General features: G+C 40.2%; 31 non-coding genes across 31 annotated transcripts; all 31 read left to right on the top strand.

The window, feature by feature from the left end:
- Positions 1 to 196: 196 nt before the first annotated feature.
- On the top strand, positions 197 to 268 carry TRNAD-GUC (transfer RNA aspartic acid (anticodon GUC)). Its single transcript has one exon. It is a non-coding gene; the product is annotated as a tRNA-Asp (tRNA).
- Positions 269 to 1,000: 732 nt separating this feature from the next.
- TRNAD-GUC (transfer RNA aspartic acid (anticodon GUC)) lies at positions 1,001 to 1,072 on the top strand. The gene has a single exon. It is a non-coding gene; the product is annotated as a tRNA-Asp (tRNA).
- Positions 1,073 to 1,817: 745 nt separating this feature from the next.
- TRNAD-GUC (transfer RNA aspartic acid (anticodon GUC)) lies at positions 1,818 to 1,889 on the top strand. Its single transcript has one exon. It is a non-coding gene; the product is annotated as a tRNA-Asp (tRNA).
- Positions 1,890 to 2,627: 738 nt separating this feature from the next.
- On the top strand, positions 2,628 to 2,699 carry TRNAD-AUC (transfer RNA aspartic acid (anticodon AUC)). Its single transcript has one exon. It is a non-coding gene; the product is annotated as a tRNA-Asp (tRNA).
- A 738-nt stretch (positions 2,700 to 3,437) lies between these two features.
- TRNAD-GUC (transfer RNA aspartic acid (anticodon GUC)) lies at positions 3,438 to 3,509 on the top strand. The gene has a single exon. It is a non-coding gene; the product is annotated as a tRNA-Asp (tRNA).
- A 739-nt stretch (positions 3,510 to 4,248) lies between these two features.
- Positions 4,249 to 4,320, top strand: TRNAD-GUC (transfer RNA aspartic acid (anticodon GUC)). The gene has a single exon. It is a non-coding gene; the product is annotated as a tRNA-Asp (tRNA).
- A 738-nt stretch (positions 4,321 to 5,058) lies between these two features.
- On the top strand, positions 5,059 to 5,130 carry TRNAD-GUC (transfer RNA aspartic acid (anticodon GUC)). Its single transcript has one exon. It is a non-coding gene; the product is annotated as a tRNA-Asp (tRNA).
- Positions 5,131 to 5,875: 745 nt separating this feature from the next.
- TRNAD-GUC (transfer RNA aspartic acid (anticodon GUC)) lies at positions 5,876 to 5,947 on the top strand. The gene has a single exon. It is a non-coding gene; the product is annotated as a tRNA-Asp (tRNA).
- Positions 5,948 to 6,692: 745 nt separating this feature from the next.
- Positions 6,693 to 6,764, top strand: TRNAD-GUC (transfer RNA aspartic acid (anticodon GUC)). The gene has a single exon. It is a non-coding gene; the product is annotated as a tRNA-Asp (tRNA).
- Positions 6,765 to 7,502: 738 nt separating this feature from the next.
- TRNAD-AUC (transfer RNA aspartic acid (anticodon AUC)) lies at positions 7,503 to 7,574 on the top strand. The gene has a single exon. It is a non-coding gene; the product is annotated as a tRNA-Asp (tRNA).
- Positions 7,575 to 8,312: 738 nt separating this feature from the next.
- Positions 8,313 to 8,384, top strand: TRNAD-GUC (transfer RNA aspartic acid (anticodon GUC)). The gene has a single exon. It is a non-coding gene; the product is annotated as a tRNA-Asp (tRNA).
- A 732-nt stretch (positions 8,385 to 9,116) lies between these two features.
- On the top strand, positions 9,117 to 9,188 carry TRNAD-GUC (transfer RNA aspartic acid (anticodon GUC)). Its single transcript has one exon. It is a non-coding gene; the product is annotated as a tRNA-Asp (tRNA).
- A 745-nt stretch (positions 9,189 to 9,933) lies between these two features.
- TRNAD-GUC (transfer RNA aspartic acid (anticodon GUC)) lies at positions 9,934 to 10,005 on the top strand. The gene has a single exon. It is a non-coding gene; the product is annotated as a tRNA-Asp (tRNA).
- A 738-nt stretch (positions 10,006 to 10,743) lies between these two features.
- On the top strand, positions 10,744 to 10,815 carry TRNAD-GUC (transfer RNA aspartic acid (anticodon GUC)). Its single transcript has one exon. It is a non-coding gene; the product is annotated as a tRNA-Asp (tRNA).
- Positions 10,816 to 11,554: 739 nt separating this feature from the next.
- Positions 11,555 to 11,626, top strand: TRNAD-GUC (transfer RNA aspartic acid (anticodon GUC)). Its single transcript has one exon. It is a non-coding gene; the product is annotated as a tRNA-Asp (tRNA).
- A 738-nt stretch (positions 11,627 to 12,364) lies between these two features.
- Positions 12,365 to 12,436, top strand: TRNAD-GUC (transfer RNA aspartic acid (anticodon GUC)). The gene has a single exon. It is a non-coding gene; the product is annotated as a tRNA-Asp (tRNA).
- A 738-nt stretch (positions 12,437 to 13,174) lies between these two features.
- Positions 13,175 to 13,246, top strand: TRNAD-AUC (transfer RNA aspartic acid (anticodon AUC)). Its single transcript has one exon. It is a non-coding gene; the product is annotated as a tRNA-Asp (tRNA).
- Positions 13,247 to 13,984: 738 nt separating this feature from the next.
- Positions 13,985 to 14,056, top strand: TRNAD-GUC (transfer RNA aspartic acid (anticodon GUC)). The gene has a single exon. It is a non-coding gene; the product is annotated as a tRNA-Asp (tRNA).
- Positions 14,057 to 14,788: 732 nt separating this feature from the next.
- TRNAD-GUC (transfer RNA aspartic acid (anticodon GUC)) lies at positions 14,789 to 14,860 on the top strand. Its single transcript has one exon. It is a non-coding gene; the product is annotated as a tRNA-Asp (tRNA).
- A 745-nt stretch (positions 14,861 to 15,605) lies between these two features.
- TRNAD-GUC (transfer RNA aspartic acid (anticodon GUC)) lies at positions 15,606 to 15,677 on the top strand. Its single transcript has one exon. It is a non-coding gene; the product is annotated as a tRNA-Asp (tRNA).
- A 738-nt stretch (positions 15,678 to 16,415) lies between these two features.
- TRNAD-AUC (transfer RNA aspartic acid (anticodon AUC)) lies at positions 16,416 to 16,487 on the top strand. Its single transcript has one exon. It is a non-coding gene; the product is annotated as a tRNA-Asp (tRNA).
- Positions 16,488 to 17,225: 738 nt separating this feature from the next.
- On the top strand, positions 17,226 to 17,297 carry TRNAD-GUC (transfer RNA aspartic acid (anticodon GUC)). The gene has a single exon. It is a non-coding gene; the product is annotated as a tRNA-Asp (tRNA).
- A 739-nt stretch (positions 17,298 to 18,036) lies between these two features.
- On the top strand, positions 18,037 to 18,108 carry TRNAD-GUC (transfer RNA aspartic acid (anticodon GUC)). The gene has a single exon. It is a non-coding gene; the product is annotated as a tRNA-Asp (tRNA).
- A 738-nt stretch (positions 18,109 to 18,846) lies between these two features.
- TRNAD-GUC (transfer RNA aspartic acid (anticodon GUC)) lies at positions 18,847 to 18,918 on the top strand. Its single transcript has one exon. It is a non-coding gene; the product is annotated as a tRNA-Asp (tRNA).
- Positions 18,919 to 19,656: 738 nt separating this feature from the next.
- On the top strand, positions 19,657 to 19,728 carry TRNAD-AUC (transfer RNA aspartic acid (anticodon AUC)). The gene has a single exon. It is a non-coding gene; the product is annotated as a tRNA-Asp (tRNA).
- Positions 19,729 to 20,466: 738 nt separating this feature from the next.
- Positions 20,467 to 20,538, top strand: TRNAD-GUC (transfer RNA aspartic acid (anticodon GUC)). Its single transcript has one exon. It is a non-coding gene; the product is annotated as a tRNA-Asp (tRNA).
- A 732-nt stretch (positions 20,539 to 21,270) lies between these two features.
- TRNAD-GUC (transfer RNA aspartic acid (anticodon GUC)) lies at positions 21,271 to 21,342 on the top strand. The gene has a single exon. It is a non-coding gene; the product is annotated as a tRNA-Asp (tRNA).
- Positions 21,343 to 22,087: 745 nt separating this feature from the next.
- TRNAD-GUC (transfer RNA aspartic acid (anticodon GUC)) lies at positions 22,088 to 22,159 on the top strand. The gene has a single exon. It is a non-coding gene; the product is annotated as a tRNA-Asp (tRNA).
- Positions 22,160 to 22,897: 738 nt separating this feature from the next.
- TRNAD-AUC (transfer RNA aspartic acid (anticodon AUC)) lies at positions 22,898 to 22,969 on the top strand. Its single transcript has one exon. It is a non-coding gene; the product is annotated as a tRNA-Asp (tRNA).
- A 738-nt stretch (positions 22,970 to 23,707) lies between these two features.
- TRNAD-GUC (transfer RNA aspartic acid (anticodon GUC)) lies at positions 23,708 to 23,779 on the top strand. Its single transcript has one exon. It is a non-coding gene; the product is annotated as a tRNA-Asp (tRNA).
- Positions 23,780 to 24,518: 739 nt separating this feature from the next.
- TRNAD-GUC (transfer RNA aspartic acid (anticodon GUC)) lies at positions 24,519 to 24,590 on the top strand. The gene has a single exon. It is a non-coding gene; the product is annotated as a tRNA-Asp (tRNA).
- Positions 24,591 to 24,798: the final 208 nt, after the last annotated feature.

Genomic DNA, 24,798 nt, shown 5'->3' with positions numbered 1-24,798 from the left:
GTATTGTAGTCTTTGTTTCAGCTGAGACAAAAATAAATCTTTTTATCTGCTTCTTATTTAGGGTTTTATGTTAGCTTGATAACATGTAGCACATAATCTCTGTGGCCAATGACACAGACGCATCTCGAGACCTCACCCTGACATGTTTCTGGGTGTATTTTCAGCTCCAATTTTGCCTGCAGATCCAAGAAGTTAGTCCTCGTTAGTATAGTGGTGAGTATCCCCGCCTGTCACGTGGGAGACCGGGGTTCGATTCCCCGACGGGGAGAACATTGCAAGTTTTTATCAGGTTCAGAGATTCGTTGCTCAAGGTTATGGAGAATCAAAGTCCGAATCCAATTGTAGTGTGAAAAATATACCACTTGATTTTGAGAGCATAAGAAAGAAACACCAATTGCATAGCCTCGTTTTTAGTTTGGGTATCACCCCTTGCTTTTATCTAGCATGGCATGTACTGTTTTTGTGCATTACAATATTTGCATATCATCCTCTTACAATTGGCTCATGCTGTAACACAGGAGACAGCTATGTAGTGGACAAGTCTCTTGTGAGCTAAACCTGATTATGACATCACATCAATGTAGCAAAGCTGAAACTATTGTATGCCTATAGACTGAGAGAGAAGTGTCTTTTCCTATGAATTGCAGGCTAAAATGGACTTGCATCCCCTACTTTCAAAGGGAGTAACTGTATAGTAAGTGAGATAGATAGACCGATATCATGTAAGCTTCCTGGCCATGACCGACCAGTAGAGGATAACAGAAAAAGGTTTTTAATTGAAATAACTATCTTTTTTGCAAAGTGGTATTGTAGTCTTTGTTTCAGCTGAGACAAAAATAAATCTTTTTATCTGCTTCTTATTTAGGGTTTTATGTTAGCTTGATAACATGTAGCACATAATCTCTGTGGCCAATGACACAGACGCATCTCGAGACCTCACCCTGACATGTTTCTGGGTGTATTTTCAGCTCCAATTTTGCCTGCAGATTCAAGAAGTTAGTCCTTGTTAGTATAGTGGTGAGTATCCCCGCCTGTCACGCGGGAGACCGGGGTTCGATTCCCCGACGGGGAGAACATTGCAAGTTTTTATCAGGTTCAGAGATTCGTTGCTCAAGGTTATGGAGAATCAAAGTCCGAATCCAATTGTAGCGTGAAAAATATACCACTTGATTTTGAGAGCATAAGAAAGAACCAGAAACACCAATTGCATAGCCTCATTTTTAGTTTGGGTATCACCCCTTGCTTTTATCTAGCATGGCATGTACTGTTTTTGTGCATTACAATATTTGCATATCATCCTCTTACAATTGGCTCGTGCTGTAACACAGGAGACAGCTATGTAGTGGACAAGTCTCTTGTGAGCTAAATCTGATTATGACATCACATCAATGTAGCAAAGCTGAAACTATTGTATGCCTACAGAGTATAGACTGAGAGAGAAGTGTCTTTTCCTATGAATTGCAGGCTAAAATGGGCTTGCATCCCCTACTTTCAAAGGGAGTAACTGTATAGTAAGTGAGATAGATAGACCGATATCATGTAAGCTTCCTGGCCATGACCGACCAGTAGAGGATAACAGAAAAAGGTTTTTAATTGAAATGACTATCTTTTTTGCAAAGTGGTATTGTAGTCTTTGTTTCAGCTGAGACAAAAATAAATCTTTTTATCTGCTTCTTATTTAGGGTTTTATGTTAGCTTGATAACATGTAGCACATAATCTCTGTGGCCAATGACACAGACGCATCTCGAGACCTCACCCTGACATGTTTCTGGGTGTATTTTCAGCTCCAATTTTGCCTGCAGATTCAAGAAGTTAGTCCTCGTTAGTATAGTGGTGAGTATCCCCGCCTGTCACGCGGGAGACCGGGGTTCGATTCCCCGACGGGGAGAACATTGCAAGTTTTTATCAGGTTCAGAGATTCGTTGCTCAAGGTTATGGAGAATCAAAGTCCGAATCCAATTGTAGCGTGAAAAATATACCACTTGATTTTGAGAGCATAAGAAAGAACCAGAAACACCAATTGCATAGCCTCATTTTTAGTTTGGGTATCACCCCTTGCTTTTATCTAGCATGGCATGTACTGTTTTTGTGCATTACAATATTTGCATATCATCCTCTTACAATTGGCTCATGCTGTAACACAGGAGACAGCTATGTAGTGGACAAGTCTCTTGTGAGCTAAACCTGATTATGACATCACATCAATGTAGCAAAGCTGAAACTATTGTATGCCTATAGACTGAGAGAGAAGTGTCTTTTCCTATGAATTGCAGGCTAAAATGGACTTGCATCCCCTACTTTCAAAGGGAGTAACTGTATAGTAAGTGAGATAGATAGACCGATATCATGTAAGCTTCCTGGCCATGACCGACCAGTAGAGGATAACAGAAAAAGGTTTTTAATTGAAATAACTATCTTTTTTGCAAAGTGGTATTGTAGTCTTTGTTTCAGCTGAGACAAAAATAAATCTGTTTATCTGCTTCTTATTTAGGGTTTTATGTTAGCTTGATAACATGTAGCACATAATCTCTGTGGCCAATGACACAGACGCATCTCGAGACCTCACCCTGACATGTTTCTGGGTGTATTTTCAGCTCCAATTTTGCCTGCAGATTCAAGAAGTTAGTCCTCGTTAGTATAGTGGTGAGTATCCCCGCCTATCACGCGGGAGACCGGGGTTCGATTCCCCGACGGGGAGAACATTGCAAGTTTTTATCAGGTTCAGAGATTCGTTGCTCAAGGTTATGGAGAATCAAAGTCCGAATCCAATTGTAGCGTGAAAAATATACCACTTGATTTTGAGAGCATAAGAAAGAACCAGAAACACCAATTGCATAGCCTCATTTTTAGTTTGGGTATCACCCCTTGCTTTTATCTAGCATGGCATGTACTGTTTTTGTGCATTACAATATTTGCATATCATCCTCTTACAATTGGCTCATGCTGTAACACAGGAGACAGCTATGTAGTGGACAAGTCTCTTGTGAGCTAAACCTGATTATGACATCACATCAATGTAGCAAAGCTGAAACTATTGTATGCCTATAGACTGAGAGAGAAGTGTCTTTTCCTATGAATTGCAGGCTAAAATGGACTTGCATCCCCTACTTTCAAAGGGAGTAACTGTATAGTAAGTGAGATAGATAGACCGATATCATGTAAGCTTCCTGGCCATGACCGACCAGTAGAGGATAACAGAAAAAGGTTTTTAATTGAAATAACTATCTTTTTTGCAAAGTGGTATTGTAGTCTTTGTTTCAGCTGAGACAAAAATAAATCTTTTTATCTGCTTCTTATTTAGGGTTTTATGTTAGCTTGATAACATGTAGCACATAATCTCTGTGGCCAATGACACAGACGCATCTCGAGACCTCACCCTGACATGTTTCTGGGTGTATTTTCAGCTCCAATTTTGCCTGCAGATCCAAGAAGTTAGTCCTCGTTAGTATAGTGGTGAGTATCCCCGCCTGTCACGTGGGAGACCGGGGTTCGATTCCCCGACGGGGAGAACATTGCAAGTTTTTATCAGGTTCAGAGATTCGTTGCTCAAGGTTATGGAGAATCAAAGTCCGAATCCAATTGTAGTGTGAAAAATATACCACTTGATTTTGAGAGCATAAGAAAGAAACACCAATTGCATAGCCTCGTTTTTAGTTTGGGTATCACCCCTTGCTTTTATCTAGCATGGCATGTACTGTTTTTGTGCATTACAATATTTGCATATCATCCTCTTACAATTGGCTCATGCTGTAACACAGGAGACAGCTATGTAGTGGACAAGTCTCTTGTGAGCTAAACCTGATTATGACATCACATCAATGTAGCAAAGCTGAAACTATTGTATGCCTACAGAGTATAGACTGAGAGAGAAGTGTCTTTTCCTATGAATTGCAGGCTAAAATGGACTTGCATCCCCTACTTTCAAAGGGAGTAACTGTATAGTAAGTGAGATAGAAAGACCGATATCATGTAAGCTTCCTGGCCATGACCGACCAGTAGAGGATAACAGAAAAAGGTTTTTAATTGAAATGACTATCTTTTTTGCAAAGTGGTATTGTAGTCTTTGTTTCAGCTGAGACAAAAATAAATCTTTTTATCTGCTTCTTATTTAGGGTTTTATGTTAGCTTGATAACATGTAGCACATAATCTCTGTGGCCAATGACACAGACGCATCTCGAGACCTCACCCTGACATGTTTCTGGGTGTATTTTCAGCTCCAATTTTGCCTGCAGATTCAAGAAGTTAGTCCTCGTTAGTATAGTGGTGAGTATCCCCGCCTGTCACGCGGGAGACTGGGGTTCGATTCCCCAACGGGGAGAACGTTGCAAGTTTTTATCAGGTTCAGAGATTCGTTGCTCAAGGTTATGGAGAATCAAAGTCCGAATCCAATTGTAGCGTGAAAAATATACCACTTGATTTTGAGAGCATAAGAAAGAACCAGAAACACCAATTGCATAGCCTCGTTTTTAGTTTGGGTATCACCCCTTGCTTTTATCTAGCATGGCATGTACTGTTTTTGTGCATTACAATATTTGCATATCATCCTCTTACAATTGGCTCATGCTGTAACAGAGGAGACAGCTATGTAGTGGACAAGTCTCTTGTGAGCTAAACCTGATTATGACATCACATCAATGTAGCAAAGCTGAAACTATTGTATGCCTATAGACTGAGAGAGAAGTGTCTTTTCCTATGAATTGCAGGCTAAAATGGACTTGCATCCCCTACTTTCAAAGGGAGTAACTGTATAGTAAGTGAGATAGATAGACCGATATCATGTAAGCTTCCTGGCCATGACCGACCAGTAGAGGATAACAGAAAAAGGTTTTTAATTGAAATAACTATCTTTTTTGCAAAGTGGTATTGTAGTCTTTGTTTCAGCTGAGACAAAAATAAATCTTTTTATCTGCTTCTTATTTAGGGTTTTATGTTAGCTTGATAACATGTAGCACATAATCTCTGTGGCCAATGACACAGACGCATCTCGAGACCTCACCCTGACATGTTTCTGGGTGTATTTTCAGCTCCAATTTTGCCTGCAGATTCAAGAAGTTAGTCCTTGTTAGTATAGTGGTGAGTATCCCCGCCTGTCACGCGGGAGACCGGGGTTCGATTCCCCGACGGGGAGAACATTGCAAGTTTTTATCAGGTTCAGAGATTCGTTGCTCAAGGTTATGGAGAATCAAAGTCCGAATCCAATTGTAGCGTGAAAAATATACCACTTGATTTTGAGAGCATAAGAAAGAACCAGAAACAACAATTGCATAGCCTCGTTTTTAGTTTGGGTATCACCCCTTGCTTTTATCTAGCATGGCATGTACTGTTTTTGTGCATTACAATATTTGCATATCATCCTCTTACAATTGGCTCATGCTGTAACAGAGGAGACAGCTATGTAGTGGACAAGTCTCTTGTGAGCTAAACCTGATTATGACATCACATCAATGTAGCAAAGCTGAAACTATTGTATGCCTACAGAGTATAGACTGAGAGAGAAGTGTCTTTTCCTATGAATTGCAGGCTAAAATGGACTTGCATCCCCTACTTTCAAAGGGAGTAACTGGATAGTAAGTGAGATAGATAGACCGATATCATGTAAGCTTCCTGGCCATGACCGACCAGTAGAGGATAACAGAAAAAGGTTTTTAATTGAAATGACTATCTTTTTTGCAAAGTGGTATTGTAGTCTTTGTTTCAGCTGAGACAAAAATAAATCTGTTTATCTGCTTCTTATTTAGGGTTTTATGTTAGCTTGATAACATGTAGCACATAATCTCTGTGGCCAATGACACAGACGCATCTCGAGACCTCACCCTGACATGTTTCTGGGTGTATTTTCAGCTCCAATTTTGCCTGCAGATTCAAGAAGTTAGTCCTTGTTAGTATAGTGGTGAGTATCCCCGCCTGTCACGCGGGAGACCGGGGTTCGATTCCCCGACGGGGAGAACATTGCAAGTTTTTATCAGGTTCAGAGATTCGTTGCTCAAGGTTATGGAGAATCAAAGTCCGAATCCAATTGTAGCGTGAAAAATATACCACTTGATTTTGAGAGCATAAGAAAGAACCAGAAACACCAATTGCATAGCCTCATTTTTAGTTTGGGTATCACCCCTTGCTTTTATCTAGCATGGCATGTACTGTTTTTGTGCATTACAATATTTGCATATCATCCTCTTACAATTGGCTCGTGCTGTAACACAGGAGACAGCTATGTAGTGGACAAGTCTCTTGTGAGCTAAATCTGATTATGACATCACATCAATGTAGCAAAGCTGAAACTATTGTATGCCTACAGAGTATAGACTGAGAGAGAAGTGTCTTTTCCTATGAATTGCAGGCTAAAATGGGCTTGCATCCCCTACTTTCAAAGGGAGTAACTGTATAGTAAGTGAGATAGATAGACCGATATCATGTAAGCTTCCTGGCCATGACCGACCAGTAGAGGATAACAGAAAAAGGTTTTTAATTGAAATGACTATCTTTTTTGCAAAGTGGTATTGTAGTCTTTGTTTCAGCTGAGACAAAAATAAATCTTTTTATCTGCTTCTTATTTAGGGTTTTATGTTAGCTTGATAACATGTAGCACATAATCTCTGTGGCCAATGACACAGACGCATCTCGAGACCTCACCCTGACATGTTTCTGGGTGTATTTTCAGCTCCAATTTTGCCTGCAGATTCAAGAAGTTAGTCCTCGTTAGTATAGTGGTGAGTATCCCCGCCTGTCACGCGGGAGACCGGGGTTCGATTCCCCGACGGGGAGAACATTGCAAGTTTTTATCAGGTTCAGAGATTCGTTGCTCAAGGTTATGGAGAATCAAAGTCCGAATCCAATTGTAGCGTGAAAAATATACCACTTGATTTTGAGAGCATAAGAAAGAACCAGAAACACCAATTGCATAGCCTCATTTTTAGTTTGGGTATCACCCCTTGCTTTTATCTAGCATGGCATGTACTGTTTTTGTGCATTACAATATTTGCATATCATCCTCTTACAATTGGCTCATGCTGTAACACAGGAGACAGCTATGTAGTGGACAAGTCTCTTGTGAGCTAAACCTGATTATGACATCACATCAATGTAGCAAAGCTGAAACTATTGTATGCCTATAGACTGAGAGAGAAGTGTCTTTTCCTATGAATTGCAGGCTAAAATGGACTTGCATCCCCTACTTTCAAAGGGAGTAACTGTATAGTAAGTGAGATAGATAGACCGATATCATGTAAGCTTCCTGGCCATGACCGACCAGTAGAGGATAACAGAAAAAGGTTTTTAATTGAAATAACTATCTTTTTTGCAAAGTGGTATTGTAGTCTTTGTTTCAGCTGAGACAAAAATAAATCTGTTTATCTGCTTCTTATTTAGGGTTTTATGTTAGCTTGATAACATATAGCACATAATCTCTGTGGCCAATGACACAGACGCATCTCGAGACCTCACCCTGACATGTTTCTGGGTGTATTTTCAGCTCCAATTTTGCCTGCAGATTCAAGAAGTTAGTCCTCGTTAGTATAGTGGTGAGTATCCCCGCCTATCACGCGGGAGACCGGGGTTCGATTCCCCGACGGGGAGAACATTGCAAGTTTTTATCAGGTTCAGAGATTCGTTGCTCAAGGTTATGGAGAATCAAAGTCCGAATCCAATTGTAGCGTGAAAAATATACCACTTGATTTTGAGAGCATAAGAAAGAACCAGAAACACCAATTGCATAGCCTCATTTTTAGTTTGGGTATCACCCCTTGCTTTTATCTAGCATGGCATGTACTGTTTTTGTGCATTACAATATTTGCATATCATCCTCTTACAATTGGCTCATGCTGTAACACAGGAGACAGCTATGTAGTGGACAAGTCTCTTGTGAGCTAAACCTGATTATGACATCACATCAATGTAGCAAAGCTGAAACTATTGTATGCCTATAGACTGAGAGAGAAGTGTCTTTTCCTATGAATTGCAGGCTAAAATGGACTTGCATCCCCTACTTTCAAAGGGAGTAACTGTATAGTAAGTGAGATAGATAGACCGATATCATGTAAGCTTCCTGGCCATGACCGACCAGTAGAGGATAACAGAAAAAGGTTTTTAATTGAAATAACTATCTTTTTTGCAAAGTGGTATTGTAGTCTTTGTTTCAGCTGAGACAAAAATAAATCTTTTTATCTGCTTCTTATTTAGGGTTTTATGTTAGCTTGATAACATGTAGCACATAATCTCTGTGGCCAATGACACAGACGCATCTCGAGACCTCACCCTGACATGTTTCTGGGTGTATTTTCAGCTCCAATTTTGCCTGCAGATCCAAGAAGTTAGTCCTCGTTAGTATAGTGGTGAGTATCCCCGCCTGTCACGTGGGAGACCGGGGTTCGATTCCCCGACGGGGAGAACATTGCAAGTTTTTATCAGGTTCAGAGATTCGTTGCTCAAGGTTATGGAGAATCAAAGTCCGAATCCAATTGTAGTGTGAAAAATATACCACTTGATTTTGAGAGCATAAGAAAGAAACACCAATTGCATAGCCTCGTTTTTAGTTTGGGTATCACCCCTTGCTTTTATCTAGCATGGCATGTACTGTTTTTGTGCATTACAATATTTGCATATCATCCTCTTACAATTGGCTCATGCTGTAACACAGGAGACAGCTATGTAGTGGACAAGTCTCTTGTGAGCTAAACCTGATTATGACATCACATCAATGTAGCAAAGCTGAAACTATTGTATGCCTATAGACTGAGAGAGAAGTGTCTTTTCCTATGAATTGCAGGCTAAAATGGACTTGCATCCCCTACTTTCAAAGGGAGTAACTGTATAGTAAGTGAGATAGATAGACCGATATCATGTAAGCTTCCTGGCCATGACCGACCAGTAGAGGATAACAGAAAAAGGTTTTTAATTGAAATAACTATCTTTTTTGCAAAGTGGTATTGTAGTCTTTGTTTCAGCTGAGACAAAAATAAATCTTTTTATCTGCTTCTTATTTAGGGTTTTATGTTAGCTTGATAACATGTAGCACATAATCTCTGTGGCCAATGACACAGACGCATCTCGAGACCTCACCCTGACATGTTTCTGGGTGTATTTTCAGCTCCAATTTTGCCTGCAGATTCAAGAAGTTAGTCCTTGTTAGTATAGTGGTGAGTATCCCCGCCTGTCACGCGGGAGACCGGGGTTCGATTCCCCGACGGGGAGAACATTGCAAGTTTTTATCAGGTTCAGAGATTCGTTGCTCAAGGTTATGGAGAATCAAAGTCCGAATCCAATTGTAGCGTGAAAAATATACCACTTGATTTTGAGAGCATAAGAAAGAACCAGAAACACCAATTGCATAGCCTCATTTTTAGTTTGGGTATCACCCCTTGCTTTTATCTAGCATGGCATGTACTGTTTTTGTGCATTACAATATTTGCATATCATCCTCTTACAATTGGCTCGTGCTGTAACACAGGAGACAGCTATGTAGTGGACAAGTCTCTTGTGAGCTAAATCTGATTATGACATCACATCAATGTAGCAAAGCTGAAACTATTGTATGCCTACAGAGTATAGACTGAGAGAGAAGTGTCTTTTCCTATGAATTGCAGGCTAAAATGGGCTTGCATCCCCTACTTTCAAAGGGAGTAACTGTATAGTAAGTGAGATAGATAGACCGATATCATGTAAGCTTCCTGGCCATGACCGACCAGTAGAGGATAACAGAAAAAGGTTTTTAATTGAAATGACTATCTTTTTTGCAAAGTGGTATTGTAGTCTTTGTTTCAGCTGAGACAAAAATAAATCTTTTTATCTGCTTCTTATTTAGGGTTTTATGTTAGCTTGATAACATGTAGCACATAATCTCTGTGGCCAATGACACAGACGCATCTCGAGACCTCACCCTGACATGTTTCTGGGTGTATTTTCAGCTCCAATTTTGCCTGCAGATTCAAGAAGTTAGTCCTCGTTAGTATAGTGGTGAGTATCCCCGCCTGTCACGCGGGAGACCGGGGTTCGATTCCCCGACGGGGAGAACATTGCAAGTTTTTATCAGGTTCAGAGATTCGTTGCTCAAGGTTATGGAGAATCAAAGTCCGAATCCAATTGTAGCGTGAAAAATATACCACTTGATTTTGAGAGCATAAGAAAGAACCAGAAACACCAATTGCATAGCCTCATTTTTAGTTTGGGTATCACCCCTTGCTTTTATCTAGCATGGCATGTACTGTTTTTGTGCATTACAATATTTGCATATCATCCTCTTACAATTGGCTCATGCTGTAACACAGGAGACAGCTATGTAGTGGACAAGTCTCTTGTGAGCTAAACCTGATTATGACATCACATCAATGTAGCAAAGCTGAAACTATTGTATGCCTATAGACTGAGAGAGAAGTGTCTTTTCCTATGAATTGCAGGCTAAAATGGACTTGCATCCCCTACTTTCAAAGGGAGTAACTGTATAGTAAGTGAGATAGATAGACCGATATCATGTAAGCTTCCTGGCCATGACCGACCAGTAGAGGATAACAGAAAAAGGTTTTTAATTGAAATAACTATCTTTTTTGCAAAGTGGTATTGTAGTCTTTGTTTCAGCTGAGACAAAAATAAATCTTTTTATCTGCTTCTTATTTAGGGTTTTATGTTAGCTTGATAACATGTAGCACATAATCTCTGTGGCCAATGACACAGACGCATCTCGAGACCTCACCCTGACATGTTTCTGGGTGTATTTTCAGCTCCAATTTTGCCTGCAGATCCAAGAAGTTAGTCCTCGTTAGTATAGTGGTGAGTATCCCCGCCTGTCACGTGGGAGACCGGGGTTCGATTCCCCGACGGGGAGAACATTGCAAGTTTTTATCAGGTTCAGAGATTCGTTGCTCAAGGTTATGGAGAATCAAAGTCCGAATCCAATTGTAGTGTGAAAAATATACCACTTGATTTTGAGAGCATAAGAAAGAAACACCAATTGCATAGCCTCGTTTTTAGTTTGGGTATCACCCCTTGCTTTTATCTAGCATGGCATGTACTGTTTTTGTGCATTACAATATTTGCATATCATCCTCTTACAATTGGCTCATGCTGTAACACAGGAGACAGCTATGTAGTGGACAAGTCTCTTGTGAGCTAAACCTGATTATGACATCACATCAATGTAGCAAAGCTGAAACTATTGTATGCCTACAGAGTATAGACTGAGAGAGAAGTGTCTTTTCCTATGAATTGCAGGCTAAAATGGACTTGCATCCCCTACTTTCAAAGGGAGTAACTGTATAGTAAGTGAGATAGAAAGACCGATATCATGTAAGCTTCCTGGCCATGACCGACCAGTAGAGGATAACAGAAAAAGGTTTTTAATTGAAATGACTATCTTTTTTGCAAAGTGGTATTGTAGTCTTTGTTTCAGCTGAGACAAAAATAAATCTTTTTATCTGCTTCTTATTTAGGGTTTTATGTTAGCTTGATAACATGTAGCACATAATCTCTGTGGCCAATGACACAGACGCATCTCGAGACCTCACCCTGACATGTTTCTGGGTGTATTTTCAGCTCCAATTTTGCCTGCAGATTCAAGAAGTTAGTCCTCGTTAGTATAGTGGTGAGTATCCCCGCCTGTCACGCGGGAGACTGGGGTTCGATTCCCCAACGGGGAGAACGTTGCAAGTTTTTATCAGGTTCAGAGATTCGTTGCTCAAGGTTATGGAGAATCAAAGTCCGAATCCAATTGTAGCGTGAAAAATATACCACTTGATTTTGAGAGCATAAGAAAGAACCAGAAACACCAATTGCATAGCCTCGTTTTTAGTTTGGGTATCACCCCTTGCTTTTATCTAGCATGGCATGTACTGTTTTTGTGCATTACAATATTTGCATATCATCCTCTTACAATTGGCTCATGCTGTAACAGAGGAGACAGCTATGTAGTGGACAAGTCTCTTGTGAGCTAAACCTGATTATGACATCACATCAATGTAGCAAAGCTGAAACTATTGTATGCCTATAGACTGAGAGAGAAGTGTCTTTTCCTATGAATTGCAGGCTAAAATGGACTTGCATCCCCTACTTTCAAAGGGAGTAACTGTATAGTAAGTGAGATAGATAGACCGATATCATGTAAGCTTCCTGGCCATGACCGACCAGTAGAGGATAACAGAAAAAGGTTTTTAATTGAAATAACTATCTTTTTTGCAAAGTGGTATTGTAGTCTTTGTTTCAGCTGAGACAAAAATAAATCTTTTTATCTGCTTCTTATTTAGGGTTTTATGTTAGCTTGATAACATGTAGCACATAATCTCTGTGGCCAATGACACAGACGCATCTCGAGACCTCACCCTGACATGTTTCTGGGTGTATTTTCAGCTCCAATTTTGCCTGCAGATTCAAGAAGTTAGTCCTTGTTAGTATAGTGGTGAGTATCCCCGCCTGTCACGCGGGAGACCGGGGTTCGATTCCCCGACGGGGAGAACATTGCAAGTTTTTATCAGGTTCAGAGATTCGTTGCTCAAGGTTATGGAGAATCAAAGTCCGAATCCAATTGTAGCGTGAAAAATATACCACTTGATTTTGAGAGCATAAGAAAGAACCAGAAACACCAATTGCATAGCCTCATTTTTAGTTTGGGTATCACCCCTTGCTTTTATCTAGCATGGCATGTACTGTTTTTGTGCATTACAATATTTGCATATCATCCTCTTACAATTGGCTCATGCTGTAACACAGGAGACAGCTATGTAGTGGACAAGTCTCTTGTGAGCTAAACCTGATTATGACATCACATCAATGTAGCAAAGCTGAAACTATTGTATGCCTATAGACTGAGAGAGAAGTGTCTTTTCCTATGAATTGCAGGCTAAAATGGACTTGCATCCCCTACTTTCAAAGGGAGTAACTGTATAGTAAGTGAGATAGATAGACCGATATCATGTAAGCTTCCTGGCCATGACCGACCAGTAGAGGATAACAGAAAAAGGTTTTTAATTGAAATAACTATCTTTTTTGCAAAGTGGTATTGTAGTCTTTGTTTCAGCTGAGACAAAAATAAATCTGTTTATCTGCTTCTTATTTAGGGTTTTATGTTAGCTTGATAACATATAGCACATAATCTCTGTGGCCAATGACACAGACGCATCTCGAGACCTCACCCTGACATGTTTCTGGGTGTATTTTCAGCTCCAATTTTGCCTGCAGATTCAAGAAGTTAGTCCTCGTTAGTATAGTGGTGAGTATCCCCGCCTATCACGCGGGAGACCGGGGTTCGATTCCCCGACGGGGAGAACATTGCAAGTTTTTATCAGGTTCAGAGATTCGTTGCTCAAGGTTATGGAGAATCAAAGTCCGAATCCAATTGTAGCGTGAAAAATATACCACTTGATTTTGAGAGCATAAGAAAGAACCAGAAACACCAATTGCATAGCCTCATTTTTAGTTTGGGTATCACCCCTTGCTTTTATCTAGCATGGCATGTACTGTTTTTGTGCATTACAATATTTGCATATCATCCTCTTACAATTGGCTCATGCTGTAACACAGGAGACAGCTATGTAGTGGACAAGTCTCTTGTGAGCTAAACCTGATTATGACATCACATCAATGTAGCAAAGCTGAAACTATTGTATGCCTATAGACTGAGAGAGAAGTGTCTTTTCCTATGAATTGCAGGCTAAAATGGACTTGCATCCCCTACTTTCAAAGGGAGTAACTGTATAGTAAGTGAGATAGATAGACCGATATCATGTAAGCTTCCTGGCCATGACCGACCAGTAGAGGATAACAGAAAAAGGTTTTTAATTGAAATAACTATCTTTTTTGCAAAGTGGTATTGTAGTCTTTGTTTCAGCTGAGACAAAAATAAATCTTTTTATCTGCTTCTTATTTAGGGTTTTATGTTAGCTTGATAACATGTAGCACATAATCTCTGTGGCCAATGACACAGACGCATCTCGAGACCTCACCCTGACATGTTTCTGGGTGTATTTTCAGCTCCAATTTTGCCTGCAGATCCAAGAAGTTAGTCCTCGTTAGTATAGTGGTGAGTATCCCCGCCTGTCACGTGGGAGACCGGGGTTCGATTCCCCGACGGGGAGAACATTGCAAGTTTTTATCAGGTTCAGAGATTCGTTGCTCAAGGTTATGGAGAATCAAAGTCCGAATCCAATTGTAGTGTGAAAAATATACCACTTGATTTTGAGAGCATAAGAAAGAAACACCAATTGCATAGCCTCGTTTTTAGTTTGGGTATCACCCCTTGCTTTTATCTAGCATGGCATGTACTGTTTTTGTGCATTACAATATTTGCATATCATCCTCTTACAATTGGCTCATGCTGTAACACAGGAGACAGCTATGTAGTGGACAAGTCTCTTGTGAGCTAAACCTGATTATGACATCACATCAATGTAGCAAAGCTGAAACTATTGTATGCCTATAGACTGAGAGAGAAGTGTCTTTTCCTATGAATTGCAGGCTAAAATGGACTTGCATCCCCTACTTTCAAAGGGAGTAACTGTATAGTAAGTGAGATAGATAGACCGATATCATGTAAGCTTCCTGGCCATGACCGACCAGTAGAGGATAACAGAAAAAGGTTTTTAATTGAAATAACTATCTTTTTTGCAAAGTGGTATTGTAGTCTTTGTTTCAGCTGAGACAAAAATAAATCTTTTTATCTGCTTCTTATTTAGGGTTTTATGTTAGCTTGATAACATGTAGCACATAATCTCTGTGGCCAATGACACAGACGCATCTCGAGACCTCACCCTGACATGTTTCTGGGTGTATTTTCAGCTCCAATTTTGCCTGCAGATTCAAGAAGTTAGTCCTTGTTAGTATAGTGGTGAGTATCCCCGCCTGTCACGCGGGAGACCGGGGTTCGATTCCCCGACGGGGAGAACATTGCAAGTTTTTATCAGGTTCAGAGATTCGTTGCTCAAGGTTATGGAGAATCAAAGTCCGAATCCAATTGTAGCGTGAAAAATATACCACTTGATTTTGAGAGCATAAGAAAGAACCAGAAACACCAATTGCATAGCCTCATTTTTAGTTTGGGTATCACCCCTTGCTTTTATCTAGCATGGCATGTACTGTTTTTGTGCATTACAATATTTGCATATCATCCTCTTACAATTGGCTCGTGCTGTAACACAGGAGACAGCTATGTAGTGGACAAGTCTCTTGTGAGCTAAATCTGATTATGACATCACATCAATGTAGCAAAGCTGAAACTATTGTATGCCTACAGAGTATAGACTGAGAGAGAAGTGTCTTTTCCTATGAATTGCAGGCTAAAATGGGCTTGCATCCCCTACTTTCAAAGGGAGTAACTGTATAGTAAGTGAGATAGATAGACCGATATCATGTAAGCTTCCTGGCCATGACCGACCAGTAGAGGATAACAGAAAAAGGTTTTTAATTGAAATGACTATCTTTTTTGCAAAGTGGTATTGTAGTCTTTGTTTCAGCTGAGACAAAAATAAATCTTTTTATCTGCTTCTTATTTAGGGTTTTATGTTAGCTTGATAACATGTAGCACATAATCTCTGTGGCCAATGACACAGACGCATCTCGAGACCTCACCCTGACATGTTTCTGGGTGTATTTTCAGCTCCAATTTTGCCTGCAGATTCAAGAAGTTAGTCCTCGTTAGTATAGTGGTGAGTATCCCCGCCTGTCACGCGGGAGACCGGGGTTCGATTCCCCGACGGGGAGAACATTGCAAGTTTTTATCAGGTTCAGAGATTCGTTGCTCAAGGTTATGGAGAATCAAAGTCCGAATCCAATTGTAGCGTGAAAAATATACCACTTGATTTTGAGAGCATAAGAAAGAACCAGAAACACCAATTGCATAGCCTCATTTTTAGTTTGGGTATCACCCCTTGCTTTTATCTAGCATGGCATGTACTGTTTTTGTGCATTACAATATTTGCATATCATCCTCTTACAATTGGCTCATGCTGTAACACAGGAGACAGCTATGTAGTGGACAAGTCTCTTGTGAGCTAAACCTGATTATGACATCACATCAATGTAGCAAAGCTGAAACTATTGTATGCCTATAGACTGAGAGAGAAGTGTCTTTTCCTATGAATTGCAGGCTAAAATGGACTTGCATCCCCTACTTTCAAAGGGAGTAACTGTATAGTAAGTGAGATAGATAGACCGATATCATGTAAGCTTCCTGGCCATGACCGACCAGTAGAGGATAACAGAAAAAGGTTTTTAATTGAAATAACTATCTTTTTTGCAAAGTGGTATTGTAGTCTTTGTTTCAGCTGAGACAAAAATAAATCTGTTTATCTGCTTCTTATTTAGGGTTTTATGTTAGCTTGATAACATATAGCACATAATCTCTGTGGCCAATGACACAGACGCATCTCGAGACCTCACCCTGACATGTTTCTGGGTGTATTTTCAGCTCCAATTTTGCCTGCAGATTCAAGAAGTTAGTCCTCGTTAGTATAGTGGTGAGTATCCCCGCCTATCACGCGGGAGACCGGGGTTCGATTCCCCGACGGGGAGAACATTGCAAGTTTTTATCAGGTTCAGAGATTCGTTGCTCAAGGTTATGGAGAATCAAAGTCCGAATCCAATTGTAGCGTGAAAAATATACCACTTGATTTTGAGAGCATAAGAAAGAACCAGAAACACCAATTGCATAGCCTCATTTTTAGTTTGGGTATCACCCCTTGCTTTTATCTAGCATGGCATGTACTGTTTTTGTGCATTACAATATTTGCATATCATCCTCTTACAATTGGCTCATGCTGTAACACAGGAGACAGCTATGTAGTGGACAAGTCTCTTGTGAGCTAAACCTGATTATGACATCACATCAATGTAGCAAAGCTGAAACTATTGTATGCCTATAGACTGAGAGAGAAGTGTCTTTTCCTATGAATTGCAGGCTAAAATGGACTTGCATCCCCTACTTTCAAAGGGAGTAACTGTATAGTAAGTGAGATAGATAGACCGATATCATGTAAGCTTCCTGGCCATGACCGACCAGTAGAGGATAACAGAAAAAGGTTTTTAATTGAAATAACTATCTTTTTTGCAAAGTGGTATTGTAGTCTTTGTTTCAGCTGAGACAAAAATAAATCTTTTTATCTGCTTCTTATTTAGGGTTTTATGTTAGCTTGATAACATGTAGCACATAATCTCTGTGGCCAATGACACAGACGCATCTCGAGACCTCACCCTGACATGTTTCTGGGTGTATTTTCAGCTCCAATTTTGCCTGCAGATCCAAGAAGTTAGTCCTCGTTAGTATAGTGGTGAGTATCCCCGCCTGTCACGTGGGAGACCGGGGTTCGATTCCCCGACGGGGAGAACATTGCAAGTTTTTATCAGGTTCAGAGATTCGTTGCTCAAGGTTATGGAGAATCAAAGTCCGAATCCAATTGTAGTGTGAAAAATATACCACTTGATTTTGAGAGCATAAGAAAGAAACACCAATTGCATAGCCTCGTTTTTAGTTTGGGTATCACCCCTTGCTTTTATCTAGCATGGCATGTACTGTTTTTGTGCATTACAATATTTGCATATCATCCTCTTACAATTGGCTCATGCTGTAACACAGGAGACAGCTATGTAGTGGACAAGTCTCTTGTGAGCTAAACCTGATTATGACATCACATCAATGTAGCAAAGCTGAAACTATTGTATGCCTACAGAGTATAGACTGAGAGAGAAGTGTCTTTTCCTATGAATTGCAGGCTAAAATGGACTTGCATCCCCTACTTTCAAAGGGAGTAACTGTATAGTAAGTGAGATAGAAAGACCGATATCATGTAAGCTTCCTGGCCATGACCGACCAGTAGAGGATAACAGAAAAAGGTTTTTAATTGAAATGACTATCTTTTTTGCAAAGTGGTATTGTAGTCTTTGTTTCAGCTGAGACAAAAATAAATCTTTTTATCTGCTTCTTATTTAGGGTTTTATGTTAGCTTGATAACATGTAGCACATAATCTCTGTGGCCAATGACACAGACGCATCTCGAGACCTCACCCTGACATGTTTCTGGGTGTATTTTCAGCTCCAATTTTGCCTGCAGATTCAAGAAGTTAGTCCTCGTTAGTATAGTGGTGAGTATCCCCGCCTGTCACGCGGGAGACTGGGGTTCGATTCCCCAACGGGGAGAACGTTGCAAGTTTTTATCAGGTTCAGAGATTCGTTGCTCAAGGTTATGGAGAATCAAAGTCCGAATCCAATTGTAGCGTGAAAAATATACCACTTGATTTTGAGAGCATAAGAAAGAACCAGAAACACCAATTGCATAGCCTCGTTTTTAGTTTGGGTATCACCCCTTGCTTTTATCTAGCATGGCATGTACTGTTTTTGTGCATTACAATATTTGCATATCATCCTCTTACAATTGGCTCATGCTGTAACAGAGGAGACAGCTATGTAGTGGACAAGTCTCTTGTGAGCTAAACCTGATTATGACATCACATCAATGTAGCAAAGCTGAAACTATTGTATGCCTATAGACTGAGAGAGAAGTGTCTTTTCCTATGAATTGCAGGCTAAAATGGACTTGCATCCCCTACTTTCAAAGGGAGTAACTGTATAGTAAGTGAGATAGATAGACCGATATCATGTAAGCTTCCTGGCCATGACCGACCAGTAGAGGATAACAGAAAAAGGTTTTTAATTGAAATAACTATCTTTTTTGCAAAGTGGTATTGTAGTCTTTGTTTCAGCTGAGACAAAAATAAATCTTTTTATCTGCTTCTTATTTAGGGTTTTATGTTAGCTTGATAACATGTAGCACATAATCTCTGTGGCCAATGACACAGACGCATCTCGAGACCTCACCCTGACATGTTTCTGGGTGTATTTTCAGCTCCAATTTTGCCTGCAGATTCAAGAAGTTAGTCCTTGTTAGTATAGTGGTGAGTATCCCCGCCTGTCACGCGGGAGACCGGGGTTCGATTCCCCGACGGGGAGAACATTGCAAGTTTTTATCAGGTTCAGAGATTCGTTGCTCAAGGTTATGGAGAATCAAAGTCCGAATCCAATTGTAGCGTGAAAAATATACCACTTGATTTTGAGAGCATAAGAAAGAACCAGAAACACCAATTGCATAGCCTCATTTTTAGTTTGGGTATCACCCCTTGCTTTTATCTAGCATGGCATGTACTGTTTTTGTGCATTACAATATTTGCATATCATCCTCTTACAATTGGCTCATGCTGTAACACAGGAGACAGCTATGTAGTGGACAAGTCTCTTGTGAGCTAAACCTGATTATGACATCACATCAATGTAGCAAAGCTGAAACTATTGTATGCCTATAGACTGAGAGAGAAGTGTCTTTTCCTATGAATTGCAGGCTAAAATGGACTTGCATCCCCTACTTTCAAAGGGAGTAACTGTATAGTAAGTGAGATAGATAGACCGATATCATGTAAGCTTCCTGGCCATGACCGACCAGTAGAGGATAACAGAAAAAGGTTTTTAATTGAAATAACTATCTTTTTTGCAAAGTGGTATTGTAGTCTTTGTTTCAGCTGAGACAAAAATAAATCTGTTTATCTGCTTCTTATTTAGGGTTTTATGTTAGCTTGATAACATATAGCACATAATCTCTGTGGCCAATGACACAGACGCATCTCGAGACCTCACCCTGACATGTTTCTGGGTGTATTTTCAGCTCCAATTTTGCCTGCAGATTCAAGAAGTTAGTCCTCGTTAGTATAGTGGTGAGTATCCCCGCCTATCACGCGGGAGACCGGGGTTCGATTCCCCGACGGGGAGAACATTGCAAGTTTTTATCAGGTTCAGAGATTCGTTGCTCAAGGTTATGGAGAATCAAAGTCCGAATCCAATTGTAGCGTGAAAAATATACCACTTGATTTTGAGAGCATAAGAAAGAACCAGAAACACCAATTGCATAGCCTCATTTTTAGTTTGGGTATCACCCCTTGCTTTTATCTAGCATGGCATGTACTGTTTTTGTGCATTACAATATTTGCATATCATCCTCTTACAATTGGCTCATGCTGTAACACAGGAGACAGCTATGTAGTGGACAAGTCTCTTGTGAGCTAAACCTGATTATGACATCACATCAATGTAGCAAAGCTGAAACTATTGTATGCCTATAGACTGAGAGAGAAGTGTCTTTTCCTATGAATTGCAGGCTAAAATGGACTTGCATCCCCTACTTTCAAAGGGAGTAACTGTATAGTAAGTGAGATAGATAGACCGATATCATGTAAGCTTCCTGGCCATGACCGACCAGTAGAGGATAACAGAAAAAGGTTTTTAATTGAAATAACTATCTTTTTTGCAAAGTGGTATTGTAGTCTTTGTTTCAGCTGAGACAAAAATAAATCTTTTTATCTGCTTCTTATTTAGGGTTTTATGTTAGCTTGATAACATGTAGCACATAATCTCTGTGGCCAATGACACAGACGCATCTCGAGACCTCACCCTGACATGTTTCTGGGTGTATTTTCAGCTCCAATTTTGCCTGCAGATCCAAGAAGTTAGTCCTCGTTAGTATAGTGGTGAGTATCCCCGCCTGTCACGTGGGAGACCGGGGTTCGATTCCCCGACGGGGAGAACATTGCAAGTTTTTATCAGGTTCAGAGATTCGTTGCTCAAGGTTATGGAGAATCAAAGTCCGAATCCAATTGTAGTGTGAAAAATATACCACTTGATTTTGAGAGCATAAGAAAGAAACACCAATTGCATAGCCTCGTTTTTAGTTTGGGTATCACCCCTTGCTTTTATCTAGCATGGCATGTACTGTTTTTGTGCATTACAATATTTGCATATCATCCTCTTACAATTGGCTCATGCTGTAACACAGGAGACAGCTATGTAGTGGACAAGTCTCTTGTGAGCTAAACCTGATTATGACATCACATCAATGTAGCAAAGCTGAAACTATTGTATGCCTATAGACTGAGAGAGAAGTGTCTTTTCCTATGAATTGCAGGCTAAAATGGACTTGCATCCCCTACTTTCAAAGGGAGTAACTGTATAGTAAGTGAGATAGATAGACCGATATCATGTAAGCTTCCTGGCCATGACCGACCAGTAGAGGATAACAGAAAAAGGTTTTTAATTGAAATAACTATCTTTTTTGCAAAGTGGTATTGTAGTCTTTGTTTCAGCTGAGACAAAAATAAATCTTTTTATCTGCTTCTTATTTAGGGTTTTATGTTAGCTTGATAACATGTAGCACATAATCTCTGTGGCCAATGACACAGACGCATCTCGAGACCTCACCCTGACATGTTTCTGGGTGTATTTTCAGCTCCAATTTTGCCTGCAGATTCAAGAAGTTAGTCCTTGTTAGTATAGTGGTGAGTATCCCCGCCTGTCACGCGGGAGACCGGGGTTCGATTCCCCGACGGGGAGAACATTGCAAGTTTTTATCAGGTTCAGAGATTCGTTGCTCAAGGTTATGGAGAATCAAAGTCCGAATCCAATTGTAGCGTGAAAAATATACCACTTGATTTTGAGAGCATAAGAAAGAACCAGAAACACCAATTGCATAGCCTCATTTTTAGTTTGGGTATCACCCCTTGCTTTTATCTAGCATGGCATGTACTGTTTTTGTGCATTACAATATTTGCATATCATCCTCTTACAATTGGCTCGTGCTGTAACACAGGAGACAGCTATGTAGTGGACAAGTCTCTTGTGAGCTAAATCTGATTATGACATCACATCAATGTAGCAAAGCTGAAACTATTGTATGCCTACAGAGTATAGACTGAGAGAGAAGTGTCTTTTCCTATGAATTGCAGGCTAAAATGGGCTTGCATCCCCTACTTTCAAAGGGAGTAACTGTATAGTAAGTGAGATAGATAGACCGATATCATGTAAGCTTCCTGGCCATGACCGACCAGTAGAGGATAACAGAAAAAGGTTTTTAATTGAAATGACTATCTTTTTTGCAAAGTGGTATTGTAGTCTTTGTTTCAGCTGAGACAAAAATAAATCTTTTTATCTGCTTCTTATTTAGGGTTTTATGTTAGCTTGATAACATGTAGCACATAATCTCTGTGGCCAATGACACAGACGCATCTCGAGACCTCACCCTGACATGTTTCTGGGTGTATTTTCAGCTCCAATTTTGCCTGCAGATTCAAGAAGTTAGTCCTCGTTAGTATAGTGGTGAGTATCCCCGCCTGTCACGCGGGAGACCGGGGTTCGATTCCCCGACGGGGAGAACATTGCAAGTTTTTATCAGGTTCAGAGATTCGTTGCTCAAGGTTATGGAGAATCAAAGTCCGAATCCAATTGTAGCGTGAAAAATATACCACTTGATTTTGAGAGCATAAGAAAGAACCAGAAACACCAATTGCATAGCCTCATTTTTAGTTTGGGTATCACCCCTTGCTTTTATCTAGCATGGCATGTACTGTTTTTGTGCATTACAATATTTGCATATCATCCTCTTACAATTGGCTCATGCTGTAACACAGGAGACAGCTATGTAGTGGACAAGTCTCTTGTGAGCTAAACCTGATTATGACATCACATCAATGTAGCAAAGCTGAAACTATTGTATGCCTATAGACTGAGAGAGAAGTGTCTTTTCCTATGAATTGCAGGCTAAAATGGACTTGCATCCCCTACTTTCAAAGGGAGTAACTGTATAGTAAGTGAGATAGATAGACCGATATCATGTAAGCTTCCTGGCCATGACCGACCAGTAGAGGATAACAGAAAAAGGTTTTTAATTGAAATAACTATCTTTTTTGCAAAGTGGTATTGTAGTCTTTGTTTCAGCTGAGACAAAAATAAATCTGTTTATCTGCTTCTTATTTAGGGTTTTATGTTAGCTTGATAACATGTAGCACATAATCTCTGTGGCCAATGACACAGACGCATCTCGAGACCTCACCCTGACATGTTTCTGGGTGTATTTTCAGCTCCAATTTTGCCTGCAGATTCAAGAAGTTAGTCCTCGTTAGTATAGTGGTGAGTATCCCCGCCTATCACGCGGGAGACCGGGGTTCGATTCCCCGACGGGGAGAACATTGCAAGTTTTTATCAGGTTCAGAGATTCGTTGCTCAAGGTTATGGAGAATCAAAGTCCGAATCCAATTGTAGCGTGAAAAATATACCACTTGATTTTGAGAGCATAAGAAAGAACCAGAAACACCAATTGCATAGCCTCATTTTTAGTTTGGGTATCACCCCTTGCTTTTATCTAGCATGGCATGTACTGTTTTTGTGCATTACAATATTTGCATATCATCCTCTTACAATTGGCTCATGCTGTAACACAGGAGACAGCTATGTAGTGGACAAGTCTCTTGTGAGCTAAACCTGATTATGACATCACATCAATGTAGCAAAGCTGAAACTATTGTATGCCTATAGACTGAGAGAGAAGTGTCTTTTCCTATGAATTGCAGGCTAAAATGGACTTGCATCCCCTACTTTCAAAGGGAGTAACTGTATAGTAAGTGAGATAGATAGACCGATATCATGTAAGCTTCCTGGCCATGACCGACCAGTAGAGGATAACAGAAAAAGGTTTTTAATTGAAATAACTATCTTTTTTGCAAAGTGGTATTGTAGTCTTTGTTTCAGCTGAGACAAAAATAAATCTTTTTATCTGCTTCTTATTTAGGGTTTTATGTTAGCTTGATAACATGTAGCACATAATCTCTGTGGCCAATGACACAGACGCATCTCGAGACCTCACCCTGACATGTTTCTGGGTGTATTTTCAGCTCCAATTTTGCCTGCAGATCCAAGAAGTTAGTCCTCGTTAGTATAGTGGTGAGTATCCCCGCCTGTCACGTGGGAGACCGGGGTTCGATTCCCCGACGGGGAGAACATTGCAAGTTTTTATCAGGTTCAGAGATTCGTTGCTCAAGGTTATGGAGAATCAAAGTCCGAATCCAATTGTAGTGTGAAAAATATACCACTTGATTTTGAGAGCATAAGAAAGAAACACCAATTGCATAGCCTCGTTTTTAGTTTGGGTATCACCCCTTGCTTTTATCTAGCATGGCATGTACTGTTTTTGTGCATTACAATATTTGCATATCATCCTCTTACAATTGGCTCATGCTGTAACACAGGAGACAGCTATGTAGTGGACAAGTCTCTTGTGAGCTAAACCTGATTATGACATCACATCAATGTAGCAAAGCTGAAACTATTGTATGCCTACAGAGTATAGACTGAGAGAGAAGTGTCTTTTCCTATAAATTGCAGGCTAAAATGGACTTGCATCCCCTACTTTCAAAGGGAGTAACTGTATAGTAAGTGAGATAGAAAGACCGATATCATGTAAGCTTCCTGGCCATGACCGACCAGTAGAGGATAACAGAAAAAGGTTTTTAATTGAAATGACTATCTTTTTTGCAAAGTGGTATTGTAGTCTTTGTTTCAGCTGAGACAAAAATAAATCTTTTTATCTGCTTCTTATTTAGGGTTTTATGTTAGCTTGATAACATGTAGCACATAATCTCTGTGGCCAATGACACAGACGCATCTCGAGACCTCACCCTGACATGTTTCTGGGTGTATTTTCAGCTCCAATTTTGCCTGCAGATTCAAGAAGTTAGTCCTCGTTAGTATAGTGGTGAGTATCCCCGCCTGTCACGCGGGAGACTGGGGTTCGATTCCCCAACGGGGAGAACGTTGCAAGTTTTTATCAGGTTCAGAGATTCGTTGCTCAAGGTTATGGAGAATCAAAGTCCGAATCCAATTGTAGCGTGAAAAATATACCACTTGATTTTGAGAGCATAAGAAAGAACCAGAAACACCAATTGCATAGCCTCGTTTTTAGTTTGGGTATCACCCCTTGCTTTTATCTAGCATGGCATGTACTGTTTTTGTGCATTA

This window comes from Pseudophryne corroboree, chromosome 11, assembly GCF_028390025.1.
Source record: "Pseudophryne corroboree isolate aPseCor3 chromosome 11, aPseCor3.hap2, whole genome shotgun sequence".
Lineage (NCBI taxonomy): Eukaryota > Metazoa > Chordata > Amphibia > Anura > Myobatrachidae > Pseudophryne > Pseudophryne corroboree.
This window is presented reverse-complemented; position numbering and strand designations above follow the sequence as displayed.